Genomic DNA, 22,325 nt, shown 5'->3' with positions numbered 1-22,325 from the left:
CGTTGATTGAAATATGACCGTGATATTATGCAGGATATTTCATAATTCCTATTACAAACTTCTAGGGGTTGCAGAGCGCACTAAGTAGATAAATTTTGGTTAGGAACCCATGTCCGGAAATGTATCTTCTGATACAAAATAAGTTTGAATATCGAATCGATTTCACATTTCCCACTTCACTAGGGACAATGAATATCTTCCTTCGACTCTACAGGAGTCTCGTAAACATGGTTCTTCTTGTGGCCCAAAAGGGAAAGTATCAAGAGGAGTTAAATCTGGCGACCGTGGTGGCCGAGGATTTGGACCACCTCGACCCATTCACCTTTCCCCGAATGTTTGGTGCAGATGTTTGTGGACGGCAAGTGAAAAGTGCGCGGCTGAGCCATCATGTAGGAACCATATTTGCTGACGTAGTGCCAATGGCAAATCTTCACATAACTCTACCAGTAGGCCTACCTCTTGCAGTAAGGTCAAGTACTTGGGACCCGTTAGGTGGTAAGTGCAACCACTCCTGTAGTGCGAGAGCTCATTTTTTTCTAGTGAAGTGGGAGATGTGAAATCAATTCGATATTCGAACGTATTTTGCATCGAAACGATACATTTCTGGACATGGGTTCCTAATCAGGACTTTATCTAATTAGTCCCCTCTATAACCTCTAGATGTTAATAATAGGAATTATAAAACTCCCTGTATAACAATTTGTTCACGTCAGTAGACTTTGAAAGAAGTTTTGGAAGTTCATGTCGGAGGACGTACTTGTAGTTGTACGTATATTTCCTTTTCTTTTTTCTCAATGCGTCATCATATTCAGCTTCTTGCTGTTTGAATCTCTCGATCTGGTTTTCTACGAATTCTATGATAGGATATTTAATTTGTGTGATCGTCAGTTTCCCTTCTTCCATAAATTGGTCAGACTCTAGTGATATGCAGTGTGTTTCAATACAGGCACCTCTAACTTACCTGGATCTGCACACTGGGACGTTTGTGTTTGGGTTGGATCCCGGGACTTCTATATAAGAAAGTTTGATTTTCCCCTGCCTTAACTTGGACAATTCAACGCTATCTCTGTGATCCCGTAGTCTTGGTAAGTCACTATCCGATGAACGTGAATGTAATTCTGTATCTTTCATCGCCATTTTCTTACAAAATGTAAATTCTTTGCTTACAAAGCGCAATATGGAATATGAATGCTGTGCCGTTGCCAGGCGAAAGTCTTTCATTATTACAAATTCTTTGTTATTTCTTATTTGTTAAACAGAAATTTCCTATCCAGTGAAATAATAAGTAGAAGGATTTTTAATTGCTTTATTTTACGACGCTTAATCAACTGCTGTGGTAATGCAGCTTCTGAGTGAAATAAAGGTGAAAATGCTAGCGAAATGATTCCAGTGTCCGGCGCCGAAAGTGATCCAGTTGAGGGAAAACTTCGGAAAATCGTCAAGCAACTAACGTGTGCCAACCTGGATTTGAACAGGGGTTCGCTCGTTTCACAGTCAGATATGCTGTTACTTCAAAGAAGTGGACTGTAGGTTTATTATTACACAGTAACTTTATGGTTTTGACTTGCCTCAAATATAAGAGAAGAAATTTTGACATTTTGGCGTAGAAGAGATAGCCATATGATGTCTTTAACTGGAACGTACGACACCATGACATAACATTGACATTTATAATGATAATAAAAGTAATAATAGTAATAAGTATTATTATTATTATTATTATTATTATTATTATTATTATTATTATTTTAGGATTAATTTTAATTCTTGCAGCTACAGCCCATAAAGACCATGGGCAGCTGCTGGCATCACGTCTGTACACCTCAACAGAGGTGAACGATCATCAAACCAGATCAGAGTCATTGCGTGAATGGACATAATTCTCTTAGTCGTTACATCTGACGCTATATTCGGTTAAAGTTTGTCGAATGTGACGAAAATTCGATATTCTTCGTCATTCAATCTGCAGGAGGAGGATTGTCGTATGCGTTGCAACTTCTTATACTCGTGAAATATTCGCTGTCCTCCAATCTCATATCTTAATGTTTTAATAGCTTAAAGTTCTGGCACAGATCTTATGATTTCATATGAAATAAGAGAAGTTTGTAATGTTTTGGTTGCCTCTCTTATGTTGGGACATAGAAAGACAGTAGCAGCTGTCCAAATTCAACATTAGCCTATGTTGTGTAGGCACTGGTCTGATACATTGGCCGAAATTTTATGAGAAAACGTCTTCCCCATGAGGACGCAAAGCAGCGCGCATTCCGTAACTCGAATCCGGGATTTGGTGTTTTACGCCACGTCGCTACGGCGCGGGATGTTCACAGTTTATAACACTAGGATGCTGTTTCATAAAACTCACTGATGATATTAGTTAATAAAATTAGGCCTCATAGAATAATTAATTCTTCTTCAGTAGGTACTAATACTTCTTAAAAGTTTTGGCTTTCTCAAATAAATTCCAGCTATTCAGTCCTGTTTAGGATATGTATTGACGAATTCCTTATTTCCTTATTTACTTACTTACTTACTTGCTTACAAATGCCCTTTAAAGAAGCTGCAGGTTCATTACCTCATTCACATAAGCCCGCCATCGTTCCCTTTCCTGTATAAGATTAATCCAGTCTCTATCATCACATCCCACCTCTCTCAAGTCCTTTTTAATATTATACTCCCATCTACGTCTGGGCATCCTCAAAAGTCTTTTCCACTCCGGCCTCCCAACTAACGCTCTATGTGCATTTCTGAATTCCCCCATACCTGCTGCATCCTCTGCCCATCTGAAACGTCTGAATTTAATATTTTAATTATGTCTGGTGAAGAATAAAATGCGAGCAGTTCTGTGATGTGTCACTTTCTCCATTGTCTTGTAACTTTTTCCCTTTAGCCCCAGATATTTTCGTAAGAAACTTATCTCAAACACCCTTAATCTCTTTTACTCTCTCAAAGTGAGATTCCAAGTTTCACAACCATATAGGAGAACGAGTAATAAAACTGTTTTATAAATTCTAACTTTCAGATTTTTTGTTATCACACGTCTTACAAATAACATAGACAAATGACTAGCTTAGTTTGACAAGTTCAAAATGGCCATTAAAGTAGGTTTACAGATTAGGAAAAGAAGCCCAAAAATTTTTTTTTGGTACAGAGCTGAGACTCATTTTTTTTCCGCTAAGTCTCGCAAACAGACCTTCTGCATGGTGCGCGGATATTTGAATTTGCTGACTGGAACACTTTCGGTTAACCGATGTTTGTGGTGATCGGTATTCGGATAATCGATGCTCTACTCTACATCGGTATTTATGGATTTACAACCCTCTTTACTAGGATTAATGGGATTTATTGAATGCAACCCGAACATCATATATGTCATCCATTTTGCATATATATTATATATCCGGGCGTTTTACTTCTGTGTGCTAGGCTTTCGGTTTTAAATTAAGAGCCAAAATGTGTAAAAAATGTCTAGGAATAACGGAGTGTGATTCTAACCCGGCAGCGTTACTAGAGATGGGAACCGATTCGAGTGTGGGAATTATTCAAAATGAGAAATCAAATATTAAGTAATATTCTGCTTAGGAATTATGCAATAATTATGAAAATATGTATCTTTTGTATGGAAGGCACAATTTGGAAATCGAATTGGCTGAAAGAGCTGGAACGAGAAATAAGCAGAATAGGTTTAAATTGGCTATGAAGAGAACTAGGGTCTATAAACACAAAAACTATTGATAGAATAGAAAAACGAGAGGGCAAACGAAATTTCGAGGCAAAATATTTTTAGTAATAGGCCTATTAAAGGCGTAGGATCACAAAAATACTATAGGAAAGTTAAAAAGTTTTGGGAACAGGAAATTTATACAACACTAAATTCAAGGGAAGAGAGAACAGGAATAGCATGGTGGAGATTAGGTATCTGGAGGCTCTAGAATAAGAAAGGGAACGTAGAGAAAGATCAATGTCCTTTGTGTGGACTAGCGGAAGACGCAATGCGTATTGCGTTGAAGTGTCAGGTAAGGAATGATTTGAGAAACTGTTGGGTGGATAAGAAATTTCTACAAATGAAAGCTATAGTAGCTTATAAAAAAAAGAATGGTCCCCTAAACGCCAGCAATCTGAATATATTAGGAAATTTTTTTTTAGAGAAAATTTAAATGGGAAAAGAAAGTTAAAGCTCTAACGAATATTGAATTATAAATGTTGAGTTGTCGGACACGATAGGAAACTACGAGAAGTAGCCAATGAAGTCAACAGAATAACATTTAAGAGATAGTATTAATTATTATTAATATTATTATTATTATTATTATTATTATTATTATTATTATTATTATAATTATCCCAATTATTGTGGGCAATAGAGTATAATTACAGGTGAAATTTGTATTACTTTTTGTAATGATTATGTATAGAGTGATGGCAGATTAGGTACTGTTACACATCTAATCCGCCTTGACGTGAACAAAGGTTGATAAAATAAATAAATAAATAATAAATAATAAAGTAAATAAAGAAATAAGTAAATAAAGAAGTAAATGAAGAAATTAATAAAAATATCAATAAATGAATGCCTGAATAAATGAATGGTTGAAAGAATGAATGAATGAATGAATGAATGAATGAATGAATGAATAAGTTGGTAAATAATTAAATAATAAATAAATTAATTAAATAAATAAATATTATTTTTAGTATGTAATGTGAAACAAATTTACTTTGTTTCTCTAGGTCAAAATGTATTCAATTTTGAAAAGACGAAATATATGAGCAATTTACTTACTTACTGGCTTTTAAGGAACCCGGAGGTTCATTGCCGCCCTCACATAAGCTCGCCATTGGTCCCTATCCTCAGCAAGATTAATCCAGTCTCTACCATCATATCCCACCTCCCTCAGATCCATTTTAATATTATCTTCCCACCTACGTCTCGGCAACCCCAATGGTCTTTTTCCCTCCGGCCTCCCAAGTAACACTCTATATGCATTTCTGGATTCGACCATACGTGCTAAATATCCTGCCCACCTCAAACGCCTAGATTTTATGTTCCTAATTATGTCAGGTGAAGAATACAATGCATGCAGCTCTGCGTTGTGTAACTTTCTCCATTCTGCTGTAACTCCATTCCTTTTAGCCCCAAACATTTTCCTAAGAACCTTATCCTCAAACACAATTAATCTCTGTTCCTCTCTCAAAGTGAGAGTCCAAGTTTCACAACCATACTGAACAACCGGTAATATAACTGTTTTATAAATTCTAACTTTCATATTTTATTATTATTATTATTATTATTATTATTATTATTATTATTATTATTATTATTATTATCATCATCATAATCATATGCTTGTGTTCTCCTTTTTATTATTACCATTTGTGTCAAAAATCTTTTTCATTTGGTACTAAGAACAATTAATCCAATAAAACCTGATAAAGAAGTCAATTTAAACATCATTCTTGTTTAAAACAAATAAAACCGATCCTTTTTAAAACTTACCGACATCACTACCTATAACCGATACTTATTCAGCCCAGTATAAAGCTGATTGACGATTTGTTTATCAGTGCCATCAAATGAAGGACATACGTCACAGTTTTCGGCTCCTAGTTGTCCACAACACAACAAATTGTAGTCTCTCACGTGTAAAACAACACATTATTATTGAGGAGAGGAAATAAATTAAATCTTAACTTTACATACATTCTTTGCACAAATAAACTTTCACATAGCAATAGTTTAACAAATTACAAGTAATAAAACACCAAATATATTAAACAACATTATATTTTATTTTATAATAACGGTAAATGTAACGATTTTCACAAATAACTTAAAATGGATGAAATTCCGCTTTGGGAATGTTTATCAAAAAAGACGGAATGAACCAGGGAATGTTGCGGCACTGCCACTCACAGGAATGATAACTCTGACAAAGATTGTAGCACTTGCAGATATCTGCAGCCAAGAGCATTCCCGCCACCGTGGCCGCCCAAATGAGAATTCCGCACACAATTCCTATGATAAGCATTAACCCATTCGTAGTGGATGAACTGTGAACAAGAGGAATATAATGGCAAAATTAGTACATTCAGAACTGATTGGCAAAGGGGAAAGCCTACACCTACCAACAAATCCATGATGAGTACAATGCAACAAATTTAGCTTTGTCCATACTCGGCGTGACTGACTACAGATAATAATCTCCAGATGTACTTCAGGGTCTGCTCAGGATCCTAGTAATGGGATTTAAAAGAGGCCAGAGGTAACGCACAACACAGCTGGTTTGAATGGGAGGTCCAGAACGAATGAGAGCTGTAACTTGAAGCCTCTAGTATAGGCCACAATGGTGTATATGAGGACTCTTTACTATAAATAGCCAGATATGATTTTCACTAATGCTGCAAGTTATGTGAGATTAAACAGATATCGAACGTTTGCCTCAGGGGCGTTGATATGTACAGATATGGAAATAAAATTTGCAGCTCCCTTACTGCATACGTTCCGCTTACAACACACTGCGCATTTGCAGCAAACAAGATCCCCCGTATATAGGCTACTTGTGGACAGTCTTGTGAAATTGTTGCCTACATACAGGTAGAATCCATCAAGACTTGCCTCAAATTTTAATTTCGTATGTGTACGTACAAAAGAAGAACTGGGATTTTGTCCACCTTTCTTGCTTCTGTTTGTTAAAAAATTCTATAATGGAACATTAATACAATCAAAATAGCAGCGGAAACACAGGCACTAAAAACTACCAATTTCTCTGCCATAATCTTAATCTATCAGACCCTTTTAAGGATGGGGATTCGTCAGTTCGTTGACTGAACTATGACCGTGATATTATACAGAGTATTTCATAATCTCTATTACAAATATCTAGGGCTTGCGGAGGGAACTAAGTAGATAAAATTTTGGTCAGGAAGCCATTTCCGGAAATGTATCCTTGTGATACAAAATAAGTTGAATATCGATCGATTTCACATATCCCACTTCACTAGAGACTATGTATATCTTCCTCCGAGTCCACAGAAATCTCGTAAATAAGGTTCTTCATGCGGTCCCAAAGGAAAATATCAAGAGGAGTTAAAACTGGCGACCGTGGTGGCCAAGGATTTGGACCACCTCAACCTATCCACCTTTGCCAGAATGTTTGGTGGAGATGTTCGTGACGGCAAGTGAAAAGTGCGCTGCTGGGCCATCATGGAGGAATCACATTTGCTGACTTAGTGCCAGTGGCAAATCTCCACTTAACTGTAACAGTACCTCTTGCAGAAAGGTCAAGTACCTTGGACCCGTTACGCGGTACGTGGAACCAATCTGGTAGTTCAAGAGTTCATTGTCTCTAGTGAAGTGAGAGATGTGAAATCAATTTCATTTTCAAAATTTGAATCGGAACAATACATTCCCGGACATGGGTTCCTTATCAAAACATTATCTAATTAGTCCCCTCTATAACGCCAAAATGTTAATGATAGGAATTATGAACCACCCTGTATAAACATTTGCACACGTCAGTAAACATTGAAAGAAGTGTTGGAAGTTCATGTCAGACGACGTGCTTGTAGTCGTACGTACATTTTATTTTCTCTTTTCTCAATGCGTAATCATATTCAGCCTCTTGCTGTTTGAATCTCTCCATGTGGTTTTCTACTAATTCTATGACAGGATATTTAATTTGTGTGATCGTCAGTTTCCCTTCTTCCATAAATTGGTCAGACTCTAGTGATATGCAGTCTGTTTCAATACAGGCACCTCTAACTTACCTGGATCTGCACACTGGTACGTTGTGTTTGCGTTCGATCCTGGGACCACCACATAAGAAACTTTGATTTTCCCAAGTCTTAACTTGGACAATTCAACGCTATCTCTGTGATCCCGTAGTCTTGGTAAGTCACTATCCGATGAACGTGAATGTAATTCTGTATCTTTCATCGCCATTTTCTTACACAATGTAAATTCTTTGCTTACAAAGCGCAATATGGAATATGAATGCTGTGCCGTTGCCAGGCGAAAGTCTTTCATTATTACAAATTCTTTGTTATTTCTTATTTGTTAAACAGAAATTTCCTATCCAGTGAAATAATAAGTAGAAGGATTTTTAATTGCTTTATTTTACGACGCCTTATCAACTGCTATGGTAATGCAGCTTCTGAGTGAGATGAAGGTGAAAATGCTAGAGAAATGAGTCCAGTGTCCGGCGCCGAAAGTGACCCAGTAGAGGGAAAACTTCGCAAAATCATCAAGCACGTAAAGTGTGTCAACCAGGATTTGAACAGGGATTCGCTCGTTTCACAGTTAGATATGCTCTTACTTCACAGCTGTTGAAGCGGTCGTCGACGTCGTCGACGTTGGGGTCGCCATGTCTGCGACGGTCGGCGGTCGTTGTCGTCCTCGTTGTTGGTCGTCGTCGTCGTTGCCCACGACGCCTTTCCTTGCCCTCGGCTGCCAGCTCCGTCATATATGGAGAGAGTATCTCGAGGATGCACGTCGATCTCAATAATTAACTATGTACACAGATTAATTTGGGCGCCAGCCTCCTCGAGATTACTCCGGTAGAGGTATGAGGTTCCCAGGTCAGCTGCAAAAACGGTCGGGACATGGGGTTTGGGAGACGTGCTCGTAGGTTGAAATGATGTAGGCGCACACCAGAAGTTGTTGGTAAGAACTATGAAAACGTTTATTATTATTATTAAGTGTTCGTTTCAGGTTAGCAGAAATGCGCGTCCAAGTGTATAATATCTCGCTCTCACTTCCCGCAAGTTGGTATACTAATTTCTGAGTTCACGTAATTATATAATTTGTACTATAAAACACCAGTAATATAACGGACAGTTGATAACGTGATGAGAGGAAAGAATTCAGACTTATAATAATAATGCAACACACGACTTCTTACTACACCCACTAAAAAATTCTAAGTCCGTAAATTGTTATACTTCCGAGTTAGGTTTGCCGAGAATATGTGGAGTGCAACCTCTCCGTACGCGTTGTATCTGCCTTCTGTCTATCTGCCAAATCTATCCTCTACTTTCAACCACCAAACATAGAATTTCGCCCTCCTATCTATATATCACGTGTCTCTATTAAGAATCCTGATTGGCCATGATTACACTTACGTCACTTGAGACGCGTTCTTCAAAAATTGTTCGTTAACTAGAACATCTCCTACTTCCGGCGTCCTGACAATGCTCTGACATATACCAGATCATCTCTTTTGGAACCTGGCTTGGCGTCATCTTACTGACCACCCGCAGGCAAAGTCCATACATTCCCTCATCAGTCAACTCCACGCCTGGACACATGTTTCCTGTCCCCCTAGCTTGGGTTCGGCCTTCCTGTCCACCTGTTACTTCCGTCTCAGATTTTGAAACTAACTTACACGTCCGCGCATCCTATCCATATAAGAATATTAACACGAAATACTAATCTAATGAAAATCTCCTTATCCTATACGAGGAACCGTCTCAAATGCCCTCTCATAACAAAGAATATTCCCAAGGGAATATTTGTTGTTATGAGACGCCCCAAAATAATACCTTCGCTACTAGTCTCCGGTGTCCCCTAATTAGTCACACTTGGATACACCTTTTGCTATGCTTATAAACAATGTACAAATTTACACTTACAATTATTACATATTTACAACTATTCACATGTATGAATCTATATACACACCTCACGCCTGCTTACATCTCACACGCCAGTTTAACTGACTTCTACCTGACATATATACAGCATCCAATCGTAACATTCAGGGCACATCCGAATACAATGGCGCTCTCTCACTCACATTCATGATCGGTTCCTTGATACATACTTATACTTATAACATAGAAATAAGAATTATGAACCACAATAAAAAAAAATATACTCTAAATAATACATAATACATTTTAAAATACCAATTAACCCTTTATATCATACTTCACACATTATCTGCAACCTTCAAAACACATCTACATTCATGAAACCGAAATAATAACCATTAACCAGAATCAAAATTATACTAAACGATGCACAATACTTCTGAAATACTAACTGACTCTATTTATCATATCTCATACACAAGCTGCAACCTTGAATACACATCTCGAATAACGTCCCCTCAATATAGAGGACAACTTTATGTCTCGAACTAAAAATGATGGTCTGGCACTTAACATTGATTCTAAAAAAATGGATACGTATTCAAATCGAATTATTCAACCTCTATAAATAAATGAACATAAATGAAGTTAATTAAAAAAATTATTCTATCATTATTATTATTATTATTAATTCTTATTAATATCATCTTTAAATTATTGCCACAGGGAATACTACTTATCGCGTGATCTTATAAGAAAACACACAAAAAACAACTAATTCTGAAGGTGGCAAAAAGAAAACAAAAGGAACAAAATTTTCACAAGGAAACATTTGCAGCACTGAAATTAGTTCTTGGTTCTAGTTGCTTATACCGCTCAAATACTACATGCACAAAACAAACACATTCTTATTTTTCTTATAATTAAAAATCATATTATTTTCAACTTTACACAACTTCTCGTCTATTAACCTGGTACGTCGCCTGGATGTCTATCATGAATCGGATCGTCATTCTCCGAATGGGATCGTCTGCGGCCTTCCTCATATGTCATTGTGCCATTCTTAAATTGACAGTTTACACGTGGAGACACACTACTCCTCACATTAAATCTACCAGCATGCTTCCACTTAACTTTTTCTCCTCCTGCAGAAAAATGAGGCCTCCAATAGCCCTTCCTATACTCACTCCTTTGATCGTCGCAGTACCGCTTTGTACCATTGTTAGAAAATCGGTTCACAAAATACCGCGTGTCATTATTGTAGGGTTGTAAACCATGACCGCCAGCACTGTGTGGCCGATCCCTGCTCCAACCGTCATTATGGTCATTGCTTTTGTACCCTCTGTGGGGTGGGAAGGCTTCTTCTGCCCTCCGCCCCATGTTTGTGATGGTTTCCGCATTCTCTTTCTCGCTCCCAAACTCATCAAACTTTTCGATTACTCTATTTACTTGCTCCTTGAATGCTCCATAACTTTCTAACACCTGGCTCTCTAGACTGATACTATTCTCGGTTAACCTATACTCCGATTCATTACTATTCTCATCGAGATTATCGTCCAATCCATTAATATCCATATTTATTTTACTTTCCACCTCATTATTATTTCCGGCTACCTTAATATTCAATTCCCCAATATTCTCCTTAATATCCTTAGCTAATTTACTCTCCACTTCATTACTATTTCCTGCTTTCTTATTATTCAATCCATTACTATTCTCAGCTAACTTATCTTTCAGTTCAGTACTATTTTCATCCAGTTTCTCTTTCAACTCATTGATATTCACAGCTAATTTAAATTCCACTTCGTTACTATTCTCAGCTAGTTCATTACTCGATTCACTAATATTCTCAGCTAACTTATCTTTCAGTTCAGTACTATTTTCATCTAGTTTCTCTTTCAACTCATTAATATTCACAGCTAATTTAAATTCCACTTCGTTACTATTCTCAGCTAGTTCATTACTCAATTCACTAATATTCTCAGCTAACTTATCTTTCAGTTCGGTACTATTTTCATCTAGTTTCTCTTTCAACTCATTAATATTCACAGCTAATTTAATTTCCACTTCATTACAATTCTCAGCTAGTTCATTACTCAATTCATTCATATTCTCGGCTAACTTATCTTTCAGTTCAGTACTATTTTCATCTAGTTTCTCTTTCAACTCATTGATATTCACAGCTAATTTAAATTCCACTTCGTTACTATTCTCAGCTAGTTCATTACTCAATTCACTAATATTCTCAGCTAACTTATCTTTCAGTTCGGTACTATTTTCATCTAGTTTCTCTTTCAACTCATTAATATTCACAGCTAATTTAATTTCCACTTCATTACAATTCTCAGCTATCTCATTATCCAATTCACTAGTATCCACAATTAATTTACTTTCCACTTCATTACTATTCTCAGCTATCTCATTATCCAATTCACTAGTATCCACAATTAATTTACTTTCCACCTCATTACTATTCTCGGCTACCTTATTATCCAATTCACTAGTATCCACAATTAATTTACTTTCCACTTCATTACTATTCTCGACTATCTTATTATTCAATTCACTAATATCCTCAATCAATTTACTTTCCACATCATTACTATTCTCGGCTATCTTATTATTCAATTCACCAATATCCTCAATCAATTTACTTTCCACTTCATTACTATTCTCGGCTACCTTATTATTCAATTCACTAATATCCTCAATTAATTTACTTTCCACTTCATTACTATTCTCGGCTATCTTATTATTCAATTCACTACAATTCCAGACCAGCATAGATTCCAATTTCCTATAATTCCCGGCTACTTCATTTCTCAAATTAACGAACTCACTCTTCAAATTATTACTAGTTTCTATCATTTCGTTCCTCATCTGATTCATCTGCTCCAATATCCGCTCTAACACATTATTCGACATGACATTGTCCGAACCTCGCGAACTTTCTTTATCTTGGCTAGTACTCGTCCCTGCTGTAGTCTCCATTTTTTCCACTTTTAGTTTGGCTCCTTAGCAAAATGCAATATATAATATATCCTCAACAATTCCCCTTAAACTCAAAAACAAAATAAACCCTACCAAAGTGAATTACACACATGTACATATATATGGACACAACAATTGAAATGAAACCCTTTATGCTTACGTATCGACGTCTTCTAGGTTACGCCTGGTTGATCGTCTCCCCCACCGTCCATCATTGTTCTCAGCTGTTTGGGGTCTGCATGGTGTTGTGGCTGTCGGTCGTTGACACTGCATGATACTGCAAGCTGCTCTACTAACACTGCGTCGGCTGTCGGCTCTCGCGTCGATCCCCGCTGCGATCATTGTTGCCATCAGCCGCATTAACCCTGCGTCGGCTGTCGTCTCTCGCGTCGATCCCCGCCGTTGTCATTGTTGCCATCTCGAGCCGCATTAACCCTGCGTCGGCTGTCGGCTCTCGCGTCGATCCCCGCCGTGGTCATTGTTGCCATCTCGAGCCGCATTAACCCTGCGTCGGCTGTCGGCTCTCGCGTCGATCCCCGCCGTGGATTCCTCACGCCATCAGGTGTTCATCTTGTAGCTCGTTGTTCATTCGGGCCTCGCTGCTCATCTCGTGCCCGACGTTGGGACGCCAAATTTTGTAACAGTCGTCGTCGTTGCCCTCGGCTGCCAGCTCCGAAATATGGAAAGTATCTCGAGGATGCACGTCGATCTCAATAATTAACTATGTACACAGATTAATTTGGGCGCCAGCCTCCTCGAGATTACTCCGGTAGAGGTATGAGGTTCCCAGGTCAGCTGCAAAAACGGTCGGGACATGGGGTTTGGGAGACGTGCTCGTAGGTTGAAATGATGTAGGCGCACACCAGAAGTTGTTGGTAAGAACTATGAAAACGTTTATTATTATTATTAAGTGTTCGTTTCAGGTTAGCAGAAATGCGCGTCCAAGTGTATAATATCTCGCTCTCACTTCCCGCAAGTTGGTATACTAATTTCTGAGTTCACGTAATTATATAATTTGTACTATAAAACACCAGTAATATAACGGACAGTTGATAACGTGATGAGAGGAAAGAATTCAGACTTATAATAATAATGCAACACACGACTTCTTACTACACCCACTAAAAAATTCTAAGTCCGTAAATTGTTATACTTCCGAGTTAGGTTTGCCGAGAATATGTGGAGTGCAACCTCTCCGTACGCGTTGTATCTGCCTTCTGTCTATCTGCCAAATCTATCCTCTACTTTCAACCACCAAACATAGAATTTCGCCCTCCTATCTATATATCACGTGTCTCTATTAAGAATCCTGATTGGCCATGATTACACTTACGTCACTTGAGACGCGTTCTTCAAAAATTGTTCGTTAACTAGAACATCTCCTACTTCCGGCGTCCTGACAATGCTCTGACATATACCAGATCATCTCTTTTGGAACCTGGCTTGGCGTCATCTTACTGACCACCCGCAGGCAAAGTCCATACATTCCCTCATCAGTCAACTCCACGCCTGGACACATGTTTCCTGTCCCCCTAGCTTGGGTTCGGCCTTCCTGTCCACCTGTTACTTCCGTCTCAGATTTTGAAACTAACTTACACGTCCGCGCATCCTATCCATATAAGAATATTAACACGAAATACTAATCTAATGAAAATCTCCTTATCCTATACGAGGAACCGTCTCACTGTTTACTGTAGGTTTTATATTACTCAGTAACTTTATCGATTAGACTCGTTTATAATATAAGAAGGGAAATTTTTACATTTGGGGTAGAAAAGTTAGCAATATCATATCTTTAACTGGAACGTGTGACATCATGACATAACATTGTTACAAACTGATTCTCATTTATAATGATAATAAAAGTAATATTAGTAATAAATATTATTATTATTATTGTTATTATTATTATTATTATTATTATTATTATTAATCAGTGGAGCCACAGCCAATAAAGACCATGGCCGGCTGCTGGCATCACGTCTATACACCTCAACAGAGGTGAACGATCATCAAACCAGATCAGAGTCATTGTGTGAATGCACATAATTTATTCAGTCGTTACAGCTGACGCTATATTCGGTTAAGGTTTGTCTAGTATGGCGATAATCGATATTCGTCGACATTCATTCTGCCGAAGAAGGATTGTCGTATGTGTTCCACCTTCTTATACTCGTGAAATATTCGCTGTGCTCCACTCCTATTTCTTGATGTTTTAATAGCTTAAAGTTCTGGCACAGATCTTGTGATTTAATATGAAATAAGAGAAGTTTGGAATATCTTGGTGGCCTCTCTCATGTTACAACATAGGAGGACAATAATTATTGCTATACAAACTCATCATAATACTGGGTAGGCACTGGTGTCATACAATGGACGATATTTCATGAGAAAACGTCTCCCCCATGAGGACGCAAAGCAGCACGCATTCCGTAACTCGAATCCGGAGTTTGATGTTTTAGGCCACGTCGCTACGGTGCGGGATGTTCACAGTTTATAACCGCATGCTTGTGTTTCTTAAAACTTTTTAATGATATTAGTTAATAATATTGGAACTCATGGAATAATGAATTATTATTCTTCATTACGTATTAGTACTTCGTAGAAGTTTTGACCTTCTCAACTATTTTCCAGCTATTCTTTCCGGTTTTGGATATGTTTTGACCAATTCCTTATTTCCATTTTAGTTGCTTACAAATGGCTTTGAAGGAACCCGAAGGTTCATTGCCGCCCTCAGATAAGCCCGCTATCAGTCCCTATCCTGTGCAAGATTCATGCAGTCTCTATCATCATATCCCACATTTGAATATTAATCTTCCATCTACGTCTCATCCTCCTCAAAGGTCTTTTTCCCTCCAGACTCCCAACCAACACTATATGCGTTTCTGCATTAATGCATACCTGCTACAATCTCAAAAATCTGGATTTAATATGTCTAATTATGTCAGGTGAAGAATACAATGCGTGCAGTTCTGTGTTGATTTGCTTTCTTCATTCTCCTGTAACTTTATCCCCTTCACCCCAAATATTTTGCTAAGAAAATTATTCTCAAACGCCCTTAATCTCTGTTCCTCTCTCAAAGTGAGATTCCAAGTTTCACAACCATACAGATAAACCGGTAATATAATTATTTTATAAATTCTAACTTTCAGATTTTTTTATATCACACGTGTTACAATAACACAGAGAAATGACTAGCATTGTTTTATGCTTTGAAAATGGTCATTAAATTAGGCATACAGATTACGAAAAGGAGCCCAAAAATTTTTTGGCGCTTCAGAACTGAGACTCATTTTTTTCCGTTAAGTCTCGGAAACAGAACTCGCAGATCCTCTGCATGGTGCGCAAAAATTTGAATTTGCTGAATGGAACACTTTCGGTTAACCGATATTTCGGTTGATCGGTATTCGGATAATCGATGCTCTACTGTACATCGGTTTTAATGGGTTTAAATCTATGTTTACAATGATTAATGGGATTTATTGAAAGCAACCCGATCATCATATATGTCATTGTTTTGCATATATGACTTTAAAGTAAGAGCCAAAATGGAAAAAAAAATTTCTAGGAATAACGGAGAGTGCTTCTAACCTGGCAGCGTTACTAGAAATGTGAATCGATTCGACTATGATTATTATTCTAGAAAAAAAATGTAATATTTAGGTAATATTCTGCTCAGGAATGATCCAGCAATTATTAAAACATGTATCTTTTGTATTGAAGCCACTAATTGGAAATCGAATTGGCTGAAATGCTTGAACGAGAAATAAACAGACTAGGTCTAAATTGGCTATGAAGAGAACTAGGGTCTTTAAACACGAAAACTATTGAAGAATAGAAAAACGAGAGGGCAAACGAAATTTCGAGGCAAGATATTTTTAGTAATATTAAAGGCCTAGGATCACAAAAATACTATAGGAAGGTTAAACAGTTTTGGGAACAGGAAAAGTTTATTACACTAATTTCAAGGGAAGAGAGAACAGGAATGGCATGGTGGAGATTAGATATCTGGAGCCTCAAGAATAAGAGAGGGAACGTAGAGAAGAATAAATGTCTTTTTTTGTGTACTAGGGGAATAAGCAATGCGTATTGCGTTGAAGTGTCAGGCAACGAATGAGTTGAGAAATGGTTGGGTGGATAAGAAATTTCTACAAATAAAAGCTATAGTAGCTTACAAAAAAAAAAAAAAAAAAAAGAATGGTCCCCTAAACGCCTGCAATCTGAATATATTAGGAAAATTTCTTTTTAGAGAAAAATTGAATTTGAAAAGAAAGTTAAAGCTGTAACGAATATTGAATTATAAATATTGAGTAGTCGGACACGATAGTAAACTACGAGAATTAGCCAAGGAAGTCAACAGAATAATTTTTAAGAGATAGTTATAATAATAATAATAATAATAATAATAATAATAATAATAATAATAATAATTATTATTATTATTATTATTTTTATGCTTATTATTGTGGGCAATAGAGTATACTTACAGGTCCAATAGGTATTACTTTTTGTAATGACTATATAAAGAATAATGGCGGATTAGGAACTGTTATACATCTAATCCGCCATGAGGTGAACAAAGGTTGATAAAATGAATAAATAAATAAGTAAATAAATAAATAATAAATAAATAAATAGATAAAATAAATAATATCTAAATAAATAAGTAAATAAATAAATAAATAAATAAATAAATAAATAAATAAATAAGTAAATAAATAGATAAAATAAATAAATAAGTAAATAAATAAATAAAAATAAAAATATATAAATGGATAAATAAATGAATGCATGCATAAATGAATGGTTGAAAGAATGAATGAATGATTGAGTGAATGAATGAACGAATGAGTGAATGAATGAATGAATGAATGAATGAAAGAATGAATAGATGTATAAATGAATAAATTGATAGATAAATAAATAAATTAATTAAATGACTAAATATTATTTGTAGTATATATTGTGAAAAAAAAAATACTTTGTTTCTCTAAGTCTAAAAGTATTCAATTTTGAAAAGGCGAAAACTAGGAGATATTATTATTATTATTATTATTATTATTATTATTATTATTATTATTATCATCATCATGATCATCATCATTATCATCTGCTTGTGTTCTCCTTTTTATTATTACCATTTGTGTCAAGAATCTTTTTTCATTTGATACTAAGAACAAATATTAACCCAATAAAACGCGATAAAGAAGTCATTTTAAACATCATTCTTGTTTAAAACAAATAAAATCGATCCTTTTTAAAACATACCGACATCACTAACTATAACCGATACTTTTTCAGTCTAGTCTTAAGCTGATTGACGATTTGTTTATCAGTGCCATCAAATGAAGGACATACGTCACTGTTTTCGGCTCCTAGTTGTCAACAACACAGCGAACTGTAGGCCTAGTCTCTCACGTGTAAAACCACACATTATTATAGAGAAGAGGAAATAAATTAAATCTTAACTTTACATGCATTCTTTGCACAAATAAACTTTCACATAGCAATAGTTTAACAAATTAAACGTAATAAAACACCAAATATTTTAACTAATATTAAATTGTATTTTATAATAACGGTACATGTAACGATTTTGACAAACAAATTAAAATGGATGAAATTCCGCTTTGGGAATGTTTATCAAAAAAGACGGAATGAACCAGGGATTGTTGGGGTACTGCCACTCACAGGAATGATAACTCTGACAGTGAATGTAACACTTGCAGATATCTGCAGCCAAGAGCTTTCCCGCCACCGTGGCCGCCCAAATGAGAATTCCGCACACAATTCCTATGATGATGCAAAGCATCATCCCATTCGTAGTGGATGAGCTGTGAACAAGAGGAATATTATGGCTAAATTAGTACATTCTGAACTGATTGGGAAAGGAGAAAGCCTACACCTACCAACAATTCCATGATGAGTACAATGCAACAAATTTAGCTCCGTCCATACTTGGCGTGACTGACTACAGGGTGAAAGATAATTTCCAGGAGTACTTCTGGGTCTCCTCAGGTTCCTGGTAATGGGATTTAAAAGAGACCAGAGGTAGCGCTGAACACTACTAGTTTTAATGGGAAGTCGAGAAGAAATGATAGCTCTAACTTCTAGCCTCTAGTATAGACCACAATGGTATATATACGGACTCTTTACTGTAGATAGCAAGAAATGATTTTCACTAATGCTCAAAATTATGTGAGATTAAATAGATATCGCACGTTTACTCAATGGCATTAATATGTTCAGATACGGAAATAAAATTTGGAGCTCCCTTATTGCATACGTTTCGCTTACAATGCACTGCGCATTTGCAGCAAACATGAGCCCCTGTATATATTCTACTTGTGGACAGATTTGTGAAATTGTTGCCTACATACAGGGAGAATCGCATCAAGACACGCTCCAAATTTTAATTTCTTATGTGTACGTACAAAAAAACAGCTGGGATTTTGTCCACCTTTCTTGCTTCTGTTTCTTAAAAAATGCGATAATGGAACATTAATACAATCAAAATAGCGGTGCAAACACAGGCACTAAAAAGTACCAATTTCTCTGCCATAATCTTAATGAATCAGACCCTCTCAAGAGATGAGGATCCGTCAGTTCGTTGACTGAAATATGACCGTGATATTACACAGGATATTTCATAATTCATATTACAAACTTCTAGGGCTCGCAGAGGGCACTAAGTAGATAAGTTTTGGTTAGGAACCCGTGTCCGGAAATGTATCTTTTCGCTACAAAATAAGTTTGAATATTGACTCTATTTCACATCTCCCACTTCACTAGAGACAATGAATATCTTCCTCCGACTCTACAGGAGTCTCGTAAACAAGGTTCTTTATGTTGCCCCAAAGGTAAAAATCGAGAGGAGGTAAATCTGGCGACCGTGGTGGGCAAGGAGTTGGACCACCTCGACCTTTCCCCGAATGTTTGTAGGGGATGTTCTTGGACGACAAGTGAAAAGTGCGCGGCTGCGCCATGATGTAGGAACCACATTTGCTGACGTAGTGCCATTGGCAAATCTTTACATAACTCTAACAGTACCTCTTGCAGGAAGGTCAAGTTCATGGGACCCGTTAGGCGAAACATGGAACCACTCTTGTAGTGCAAGAGCTCATTGTTTCTAGTGAAGTGGGAAATGTGAAATAAATTCGATCTTCAAACTTATTTTGCATCGAAACGATACATTTCCAGACATGAGTTCCTAATCAAAACTTTATCTACTTAGTCTCCCCTATAACCCATATGTGTTAATAATAGGAATTATGGAACACCTTGTATAAACATTTGCACACGTCGCTAAACATTGAAATAAGTGTTGAAGGTTCATGTCAGATGACGTATTAGTAGTTGTACGTACATTTTCTTTTCCTTCTTTCGCAATTCGTCATCATATTCAGCCTCTTGCTGATTGCATCTCTCGATGTGGTTTTCTACTAACTCTATGATAGGATATTTAATTTGTGTGATCGTCAGTTTCTCTTCTTCCATAAATTGGTCAGACTCTAGTGATATGCAGTGTGTTTCAATACAGTCACCTCTAACTTACCTGGATCTACACACTGGGACGTTTGTGTTTGCGTTCGATCATGGGACCTCCACGTAAGAAAGTTTGATTTTCCCCAGCCTTATCTTGGACAATTCAACGCTATCTCTGTGATCCCGTAGTCTCGGTAAGTCACTATCCGTTGAATTTGAATGTAATTCTGTATCTTTCATCGCCATTTTCTTACACAATGTAAATTCTTTGCTTACAAAGCGCAATATGGAATATGAATGCTGTGCCGTTGCCAGGCGAAAGTCTTTCATTATTACAAATTCTTTGTTACTTCTTATTTGTTAAGTAGATATTTCCTACCCAGTGAAATAATAAGTAGAGGATTTTTAATTGCTTTATTTTACGATGCTTAATCAACTGCTATGCTAATGCAGCTTCTGAGTGAAATGAAGGTGAAAGTGCTAGAGAAATGAGTCCAGTGTCCGGCGCCGAAAGTGACCCAGTTGAGGGAAAACTTCGGAAAATCCTCAAGCACGTAACGTGTGCCAACCAGGATTTGAACAGGGGCTCGCTTGTTTCACAGTCAGATATGCTGTTACGTCACAGCAGTGCACTGTAGGTTTATTATTACGCAGTAACTTCATGGTTTTGACCCGTATAAAATATAAGAGAAGAAATTTTGACATTTTAGCGTAGAAAAGTTAGCCATATGATGTCTATAACTGGAACGTGCGACACCATGACATTATATTGTTACTAACCGATTTATATTTATAATGAGAATAAAAGTAATAATAGTAATATTATTATTAGAATTATTTTTATTATAATTACTGGCTGAAAGCACCAGGTTTTGCCCGTGTTTTCCTTTCTGCTTCCATTTTTAATTAAATTTTCGAAAATGTCGGAAACCTAACTATAAACAACCAAAACGTATTTCTTTACTAATCTTTCCTCGCCCATAAAGATGAATCTTTACTTAACGTCACTTACATGAATTAATGAACTCCTTAGCCAAATGTCTGCCAGGGTTAACTCAGGGTTGTAAATCAGGCACCGAAAAGAAAACATTTCGTCATGTGCCTGACGTTAAACTGTTATTTTAAATTTATATCTTTATTTGTTGTTATTTATTTATTTATTTATTATTGTGTAGTTATGGCGATTAGGCCTTTTCTTCCACACCGCCAGAAATACAAATAAAGTAATAGAAAAATCGAACTATAAACGAAGTATAATTCCTTCTCCTCTTTCTGATCAGTTTCAGCACCGAACCAATATACATATATAATTTAATTTTAATTGGAATATTTTTTACTTCTTAACTGCTGTACACCAACTTTCATGGCGTCACGTGACGCTGCCAACAGGAAGTATAGACACAATAAATCTGAGAAAAATTTTTACAACTATAAACAAATTAGGAACAGAACAACGCAAAACATTAGAAATGCCAACACCGTCATGCTGTCAGTCTTGTCGACCCCTCCAGTTCCCCACGGTATCTTTGGAAGCGTTTACGTGACATGGGAATAGGAAGTAAAACTACAGAAACTGAAATCGCAAACATATCACTTGATAAACTTAATCAGTACTTTACTTCACCACCATCCTCACAACCTGATAAACAACAAAAAGTTAACACCATGAATACCCTCTTAGCCATTCCTCTTCCCGCTCGCGAAAAGTTTTTCTTCTTTAATATTACAAACACTAAAGTTAGGCAGGCTCTTAAAAACACTAGATCTACAGCGCAAGGCTCTGACAACATAAACATTGTTTTTATTAATAAATTAATCGATATCGTGCTTCCTGTGATAACACATATTTTTAATTCTTCCATCATTACTTCTATCTACCCAAATCTTTGGAAAACCGCTTTAGTGCGTCCAATACCTAAAGTAAACACACCTACATCTCCTAAAGACTATCGGCCAATCTGCATTCTTCCCGTTCTATCAAAGGCTCTTGAACGTATTCTCCATAAGCAATTAAGCAAATATCTGATTGAATTTAATATTATCGACCCCTTCCAATCTGGATTGAGAAGCGGGCATAGCACTTCCACTGCTTTATTGAATTTAACTGAAGATATACGAGAGGCTATGGATAAACGACTAGCAACAATATTAATTTTATTGGATTATAGCAAAGTATTTGACTCTGTCGACATGGATCTACTATTAACTAAACTTCGAGTGTTAAATTTTTCTGACAGCGTTAACTCTGCCAGGTTAAATAA

General features: G+C 36.6%; 1 protein-coding gene across 1 annotated transcript in view; it reads left to right on the top strand.

Annotated features, from left to right (window-relative positions):
- The window catches only part of LOC138701410 (spermine oxidase-like), a 213,356-nt gene that overhangs the window by 5,611 nt on the left and 185,420 nt on the right, over window positions 1–22,325 (top strand). The gene's annotated exons all lie outside the window — the stretch shown is intronic.

Source organism: Periplaneta americana, chromosome 6, assembly GCF_040183065.1.
Source record: "Periplaneta americana isolate PAMFEO1 chromosome 6, P.americana_PAMFEO1_priV1, whole genome shotgun sequence".
Lineage (NCBI taxonomy): Eukaryota > Metazoa > Arthropoda > Insecta > Blattodea > Blattidae > Periplaneta > Periplaneta americana.
The sequence above is the reverse complement of the archived record's forward strand: the minus strand, read 5'-3'. Positions and strand labels throughout refer to the sequence as shown.